This window comes from Vombatus ursinus, unplaced genomic scaffold (genome assembly GCF_900497805.2).
Source record: "Vombatus ursinus unplaced genomic scaffold, bare-nosed wombat genome assembly UNPS02014832.1, whole genome shotgun sequence".
Classification (NCBI taxonomy): Eukaryota; Metazoa; Chordata; class Mammalia; order Diprotodontia; family Vombatidae; genus Vombatus; species Vombatus ursinus.
Genome location: NW_020954610.1, coordinates 75514697 through 75522993, shown reverse-complemented (window position 1 = coordinate 75522993; position 8297 = coordinate 75514697). Strand labels below are relative to the sequence as shown.

The following is an 8297-nucleotide window of genomic DNA, read 5'->3' as shown; positions in this document are numbered from 1 at the left end:
CCTTCCTTCCTTCCTTCCTTCCTTCCTTCCTTCCTTCCTTCCTTCCTTCCTTCCTTCCTTCCTTCCTTCCTTCCTTTTTCTTTAATATAGGGTTTCTCAACTGTTAGGTAAGAAAAAAGTGATAGACAAAGTATACTTAGATTTCAGTTAGGCATTTCATATGGCTCTCATATCCATTTTCATGTGGTCTGAAATTTGAATTTCCTTCATAATTAACTATGATGACTGATGAATTGATATTTGCCTAAGCTTAAAAGGATTTGGTATTTAAGTTTTGATTAGATATGTTTTCAGCAATATCATCAACAATTAGCAGATTTGTTTCCATTAAAGAGAATGGCAGAGATCAAAGGTTATGGTCTTGAATATTTAATCACTAAATATTGGCATTTGTGACTTTATCTCTTGGATAATGCCATAAAATGAAATTTGTCTTTTGAAATGCTGCTATTTTACCAATGGATTTAATGTTATAACATCATTAAAAAAACTATTATGAAGTTTTTTTTTCTCCTTTTCAAAATGGACTCAGTTATTAGTACAACATCATTAATTTGATTTCCACTGTCAGAATTTGTAGTCTTTCTGATTAGGTGATGAAACTCACCTTTTCACAATCTGTGAAGGAGGAGTTTGTTGAGTGAATGAATAGAGTAAATTAGATTACTTCAATGACTAGAACAGTTTAGTGAACACAGTGTGGGACTTTGAGTAGGCAAGATGTGGGTTCAAATCTTGCCTTGACACTTACTGAGTAGTCACTTTGCATTTCTTAGCCTTAGTTTCACATTTGTAAAATGGGGATATGGAGAACATTTATATCATGGGGTTGTTGTGCGGATCAAATAAGATAATGACCATAAAGTTATTTTATAAACCACAGAGCCCTATACTATTGTTTGTTGTTATTGTTATTGTGGATATTATTTCCACTATTTAGAACCCTCTCAGCATACAATTTTTTTTCTGTTTTGTTCTGAAATCCTCTGTAGAGGATCCATCTGATGACTGGAAGGATTACTTTTCTTTTCAGTATTTTGTGAATACCAGTGCATCCCACAGGCAGCTAATCTTTGACTCTAACTCTTTCTATATGACAAACTTGTTTTTGGGAAGGTAAATGAAGGCAAAGAGGACAAATGTAAGAGAATCAAATCATCCCATTTTTGAGTTGGCAAGGACTTTTTATTTTCAAATACCCTCAAGAACTTTAGAATTATAAACAAGAACTAATAAAAATAGAAATAATAATAATAGCTAGTATTTTTATAATAATTTAAGTATTGCAAAGTACTCTACATATGTTAACTCTCTTCATCTTTACAACAATCCTCTGACGTAGGTGTTATTATCCCCATTTTTACAGATGAGGAAAATGAGGCATTGAGAGGTTAAGTGATTTGTCCAGGGTCACATAGCTAGTAGGTATCTGAGACTGGATTTAAACTAAGATATTCTTTTAAAAAACCCACAAAATTTTGTTTTCCTTCCAATTATATGTAAAAAAAATTTTAAGTTCTTTTTTTTAACTTTTGAGTTCCAAATTCTATCCCTTCCTTCCTTTTTTCTCCCTCCCTCCCTCATAGTAAGCAATCTGATAGCTTATAAATGTACAATCATGTAAAACATTTCCATATAAGTTATTTTGTGCAAGAAGACTTGAACAAAAAAGAAGAAAGAAAAAGGGAGGAAGGAAGAAAGGAAGAAAGAAAAAAGAAAGAAAGAGAAAAATAGTATGCTTCAGTCTGTATTCAGACATCTCTGTTCTTTTTCTGGAGGTGGATAGCATTTTTCGTCATGAGTCCTTTGGGATTGTCTTGGATCATTATATTGCTGAGAATAGCTAAGTCATTCACAGTTCTTCATCATACAATTTTGCTGTTACTATGTATAATGTTGTCCTGGTTCTGCTCACTTCCCTTTACATCAGTTCGTGTATGTCTTTCTAGGTTTTTCTGAAATCATCCTGCTTGTCATTTCTTATAGTACAATAGTATTACATTACAATCATATACCATAATTTGTTCAGCCACTCCCTAATTGATGGACATCCCCTCAATTTCCAATTCTTAGCCACCACAAAAAGAACTGCTATAAATATTTTTTGTACAAATATGTTCTTTTCCCTTTTTTTCAATTTCTTTGGGATACAGATCTAGCAGTAATATTGCTGAATCAAAGGGTATACATAATTTCATAGCCCTTTGGACATAGTATTTAATTCTCCAGAATAGTTGGATCACAACTCCACTAACAATGCATTGTTTATCAGTTTTCCCACATGCCCTCCAACATTTATCATTTTCCTTTTTTGTTATATTGGTCCAATCTGATAGGTGTGAGGTGGTACCTCAGAATTGTTTTAATTTCCATTTCTTTAATCAGTAGTGATTTGGAGCATTTTTTCCTATGACTATAGATAGTGTTGATTTTTTGGGGGGGGGCTAAAAACTGCCTGTTCATATCCTTTGACTATTATTTATCAATTGGGGAATGACTTTAAACTAAGATGTTCTTGAAGGCCAGTTTTTTTATAGATGCACTAGGTAATATTATTTAGTTAGTTTTCAACATTCACTTTTGTAAGAATTTGAGTTCCAAATTTTTTTCTCCCTCCCTTCCTCCTCTACCCCCTCCTGAAGTTGGCAAGCAATCTGATATAGGCTATAGGTGTACAATCATATTAAACATATCTTTACATTAGTCATGTTGTGAAAGAAGAATCAGAACAAAAGGGAAAACCGCAAAAAAGAAAAAAACAACAACAAAAGAGAAAATAGAATCCTTTGATCCGGATTCAGACATAGTTCTTTCTCTGGATGTGGATAGCATTTTCCATCGTGAGTCTTTTGGAATTATCTTAAATCATTTTATTGCCGAGAAGAGCTAAGTCTATCAAAGTTAGTCCTTATTTTGCCTTTGACTATAGGTAGTTTTGATTTGTTTGACTAGAAACTACCTGTTTGTATACTTTGACCATTTATAAATTGGGGAATGACTCTAAGTTAATATATTCTTAAAGGCCAGTTTTTTATAGATGTACTAGGTAATATTTTTGTTTGTTTTAGAGAAGCAAAGATCATAAGCCTGGAAGATACTGGAGAGGTTGCCTAGTTTAATTATGTTATTTGATGGATAAAGAAACTGAGACCCAGAGAGGCCAAGGACCTATAATCCCAGAGACAGAATTAGAACTTCACTAGTTAAATTATTATACTTGTGCTTGAGAAAAATCATAGAATCACAGAATTTGAGAATTTGAAGAGACCTCGGAAGCCATATACTCCAGACCATAACCAAAATAGATCAGTCAGTCAATGCAAGCATTTATTAAATACCTACTTTATGCTAGGCATTGTGCAAAGCACTGAGAATACAAAGAAAGGCAAAAGAGAGTCCCTGCTCTCGAGGAACTTACAGTCTAATGAATCAACATATAACATAACTGACAAGTGGTCATCCCACTTAGAGAAGGCAGCTACAAGCCAGATTAAAATGCAATTGGCAAATATTTAACAGAAAAAATGAAAACACAATGGAACGTAGATAACGTTAACATGTGGTCTTCTAAGTCAACGTGTGACTGGAAGGGATCCTTATGTATGGTGTAGTGACTCCCATTTCTATTTGAGTTTGACACCGCTGATACACCTTCTTCTGGAAGACCTCCAAGGAAGACTCAAATCACTGCGTCTCTGGAAAGCCCATTCCACTTTTGGACACTTTTAATTCTTAAGAAGTTTTTTTTTTCCTCCCTCATCCCAAGTCTAAATTTGCTTCTCTGCAACTTACAATCATTGTTCTTGGTTCTGTCCTTTGGGGCCAAACAAAACAAATATGATCTTTCTTGCATATGATAACCCTTCAAATATCTGGAGATAGCTAAGAACAGCTTTTTAAAAATAGCATTTAGAAGCAGCTGGGTGGCACAGTGGATAGAACATCGCCCCTGAAGTCAGCAGGATCTGAGTTCAAATCTGGCCTCAGACTAAACACTTAAAATTTACTTAGCTTTGTGACCCTGGGCAAGTCACTTAACCCCAATTGCCTAAAAAAAGTAACATTTAAAAATTTTTCATAAATGTTGATTAGCCATGCTCCTGAAGAGTACAAATTAGTGATGTTTTACTTTTCCTAAAATTAACTTTATCTGCACTCCTATTTTTCTTATGGGCAGCTAGCTGGCACAGTAGATACAGTGCCAGGCCTGGAGTCATGAAGATTTCTCTTCCTGAGTTCAAATCTGGCCTCAGACACTTAACTAGTTGTATGACCCTGGGCAAGTCATTTAACCCTGTTTGCCTCAATTTCCTCATCTATAAAATGATCTGGAGAAAGAAATGGCAAACCACTCCAGTATCTTTGCCAAGAAAACCCCAAATAGGGTCACAAGGAGTTGGACAAGACTGAAGAACAATATTTGTCTTATAGCAGTAGATCAATAGTCATTAAATCTGTCTTATAAATTATTACAGCAGAGGTTCTTAACCTTTTGCTTGTCATAGACTCCTTTGGAAGTCTGGTGAAACCTATGTACCCCCTTCTTGGAAAAATATTTTTAAATGAATAAAATAAAATACATAGGATTATAAGGAAACCCATCATGTTGAAATAAAGTTATTAAAATATTTTAAAAAACAACTTCACAGACCCCAGATTAAAAACCCCTGGATTAAAGTGCAATGTAATGATATTAACTGACAGGTATTTATTATTCTTACTAGGTACTATGGGGAATTTTAAAAAGTATAAAACACAGTGCCTGCCCTTGAGGAGTTTCCAATATTATTATGTTACTAAACTCTTTAAAAAATAAAAATACGCAAGAGCTCAGAAGAAGAACCAAATCACGATGAGGCCTATTTAATTTAGTACTTCTCCACACAGAGAATGAGTTTCAGTTATCTCCTATCAGCTTTGTTTGACCTCTGCTTCCTAAAGCCGAGAACACGATTTCCAATAGTATTCATTGTGTCAAAGGTGCATTGTTGATGTGTCTTTCCTGCTTCCACCCCCAAGCAGTTCCTTAAGTCCTTGACTGACTGAAACATGTGTAGAAAAGGGAGGATGCTGTCAAAACCCCTGGCACAGAGAGAGCACAACTGTTTAGGGACAGTTGGGGGATAGGACACAGGGGAGAAGGAGCAGAAATCAACATGTTCTAGTTGAATTGTTTTCCTTTCATTTAGTAATTGACTATTGTATGTGGATTGTATCTGTGTAGGAAGAGTTGTATGATATATTGGAAAGAGTATTAGATTTGGCATTAAAAAAAACAATAACAACAAATAATAAAAACCTGGTCTTGAATCTTGGCTCTGCTTTTCCTATGTGCAAGGCCTTGGAAAGTCAATATCATGTCCCTGGGCTTCATTTCTTCAGCAGCAAAATGAAGGGAACTCTGATTCATAGATCAGTTGCATGATTATAATGAAGCTTGGTTCTCTTCTCAGCCTGTTATGGTCTAAACCAGAAGTGTTGAACTCAAATAGAAAGGGGACCACTAAACCTTACCACATTTTGACTTAGGAAACCACATATTAATGCAAACTACTAAGAACCATCTGAAAAAGTGTCTGCATATAGAGAGAGACAGTATCTGGGAATAGGGGAGTGACAGTCTCACTGTATTCTCACTCTTAATGCAGCCTTTTTTTGGGATGATTCTTGAATATTCACATTTTGGCTATTGAGAACTTTTTGTACTTTTTAACCACTTGTGAATTAACCCTCATCTTGAATATTGGGTCCGTTATGGGCAGCATGGTTTAAGAAGGACAATGACAATCTGGAAAGTGCCCAGAGGAAGACAACCAGGATGGTGAAGGGCCTGCCTTGAGACAATGTCACGTAAGGATGGTTGAAGCAATTAGGGATGTTTAGCCTGGAGAAGAGAAGAGTCAGGAAAAATGTGATAGCTTGTCTTCAATTATTTGAAGGGTTTCTATACAGAAAAGGGATTAGATTCTCTCTCAGAGAGCAAAACTAGTTACAAAGTTGCAAAAAAAAAACAATTTAGGCCTGATGTCAGGAAAAAATTATTAAAAATTAGAGCTGTCAAAAAAAAGGACTAGGTTGCCTTGAATGCCGTGAAGTAGAGGCTGAATAGCTGCAACTCGCAAGGTATAGGATGGTAAGAATTCTTTCCATGTGAGAGATAGACTAAACGGCTATCAAAGTCTATTCCAACTCTCAGATTCTGTGATGGTGTTCAAAATAATGAGTAATCACAGAAATATATGTTTAAACTATTCCCAATTATCACCTTATGTTCATCGAGCTGGCAATAAAAAATGAAAGAAGGGAAAAACTATTGGTGTTGGATGTTGGAAGCTCTGTTCACTAATTCACCACTGATAGATACAGCTTTGAATTGGTCCAACTAGTTTAGAATACAATTTGGAGCTACAAAGGAAAGAAGGAAGGAGGGAGGGAAGAAATAAAAGAAGGAAAGAAGGAAGGAGAGACTTGAGGGAGGGAAGGAAAGAAGGAAGGAGGGAGTTAAGCAAAGGAAGGAAGGAAGGAAGTATTTATTAAGTGCTTACTGTGTTCCAGATGCTGTGCTAAGCACTTTACAAATATTTGATCCTTAAAACTAACTCTGGGAAGTAGGTGTTATTATTATCCCCATTTTACAATTGACTCCGAAAACTGAGATGTAGAAAGATTAAAAGACTTGCCCAGGGCCACCCAGCTAGGTAGTGTCTGAGTTCAGATTTGAACTCACGCGTTTTATACTTCAGGCCCAGTGGCCTATCCAATGAGTGACCTAGCTGCTAAATTGTTCATATTCTTTGAGTCAGAAGTTCCATTTCAGCTACTATACCCAGATGACAATAAGAAGTGATCAATTGACATATCTATCCATCTATCTATCTATCTGTATAAAATGTTCATGGTAGCATGATTTACAGTAGTAAGCTGAAAAAATATTTGCTCAACCATTGGGGGAATGACCGAACAAATTATGGTATAAATATATCATAGACTATTACCACACACAGTAAGGAATGATGTACTTGAAGAATTCAGGGTAACAAGAGGATAATTATACAAAACGATGCTGAGTAAAGAAAGCAAAGCCAAAGAATAATGTATACAGTGGCCACAACATAAAGTCAATATGAATAGGCCACAAAACTGGTAAAAAAAAAATAATGGCAAATGCTAATCTAATATGTTAACTGCCAGAGTTAAAGGATATATCATTCCTTTTTGTTCACAATTGATACACTGGTGTTGTGAAGATAGTTATGTTTTTTAATAGGAATTATTTTGTGTAATAGGTAGTTGGGAAGTGTTTAAGTGTCAAAATAAATTGGAGCATTAATATTTTAAAATGAATTTGACTTTTATTTGAGCTGACATGAGTTGAAGCGAAGGGGACAATAAGCTGATGGTGTGTAATAGTTCAGCTGACAAACATGGCGGAAGGAAAGCAGTGATTGTCTTGAGCTCTCTCCCAAAGCCCTCCAAATACCTAAAAAATGGCTCTAAACAAATTCTAAAGCAGCAGAACCCACAAAAAGACAGAGTGAAACAAATTTCCAGCCCAAGACAGCCTGAATGGTTGATTGGAAAGGTGTATCGCGCTGGGCGGGGAGAGGAGCGCAGTTTGGCACGGGCGCGCAGGCCGTAGCGACCCTGGAGCAGGCCTCAGAGGACTGAATCATGGGCAGTTGTGGCAGTTTCCAGACTTCTCAACCCCTGAACGCCAAAGACAACTTAGAAGGAGAGCGGGAGAGCTTCTTACCAGAGTACATCAGTGGAGATTTTGATTCTGTTAGACCTGAAGTCAAAGAATACTACCAAGTCAAGGGATGTGAACTTGTTTTAACTCCTGATCAAGACTACACAGCTTTTACTAAATGCCTTCAAGTGCTCCAGAAGAAGATAGTGGAAAAGGACCTCCAGGTTGACCTGACTGTGACTTTGGGTGGACTAGCAGGATACTTTGACCAGATCATGGCTTCTGTGGAGACCCTTTTTCATGCAACTACCATCACTCCAGCGCCTGTCATCCTCATACGAGCAGATTCCCTCATTTGTCTGCTTTAGCCAGGAAAGCACAAACTGCATGTAGACACAGGATTTGAAGGTGTGGCCCTATTCCTGCTGGATACCCTTGTAAGCAAGTCACCACAACTGGTCTAAAATGGAACCTCACCAACGGTGTGCTCATGTTTGGAACCCTAGTCAGCACTTCAAATACCTACGATGGCTCTGGAGTTGTGACTGTGGAAACAGATCATCCACTCGTCTGGACCATGGGCATCAAAGATGAACCCAGAAAATGA

At 36.6% G+C, this 8297-nt stretch overlaps 1 pseudogene; it reads left to right on the top strand.

Annotated features, from left to right (window-relative positions):
* The window catches only part of LOC114025890, a 12869-nt pseudogene extending 4572 nt beyond the window's left edge, over positions 1-8297 (top strand).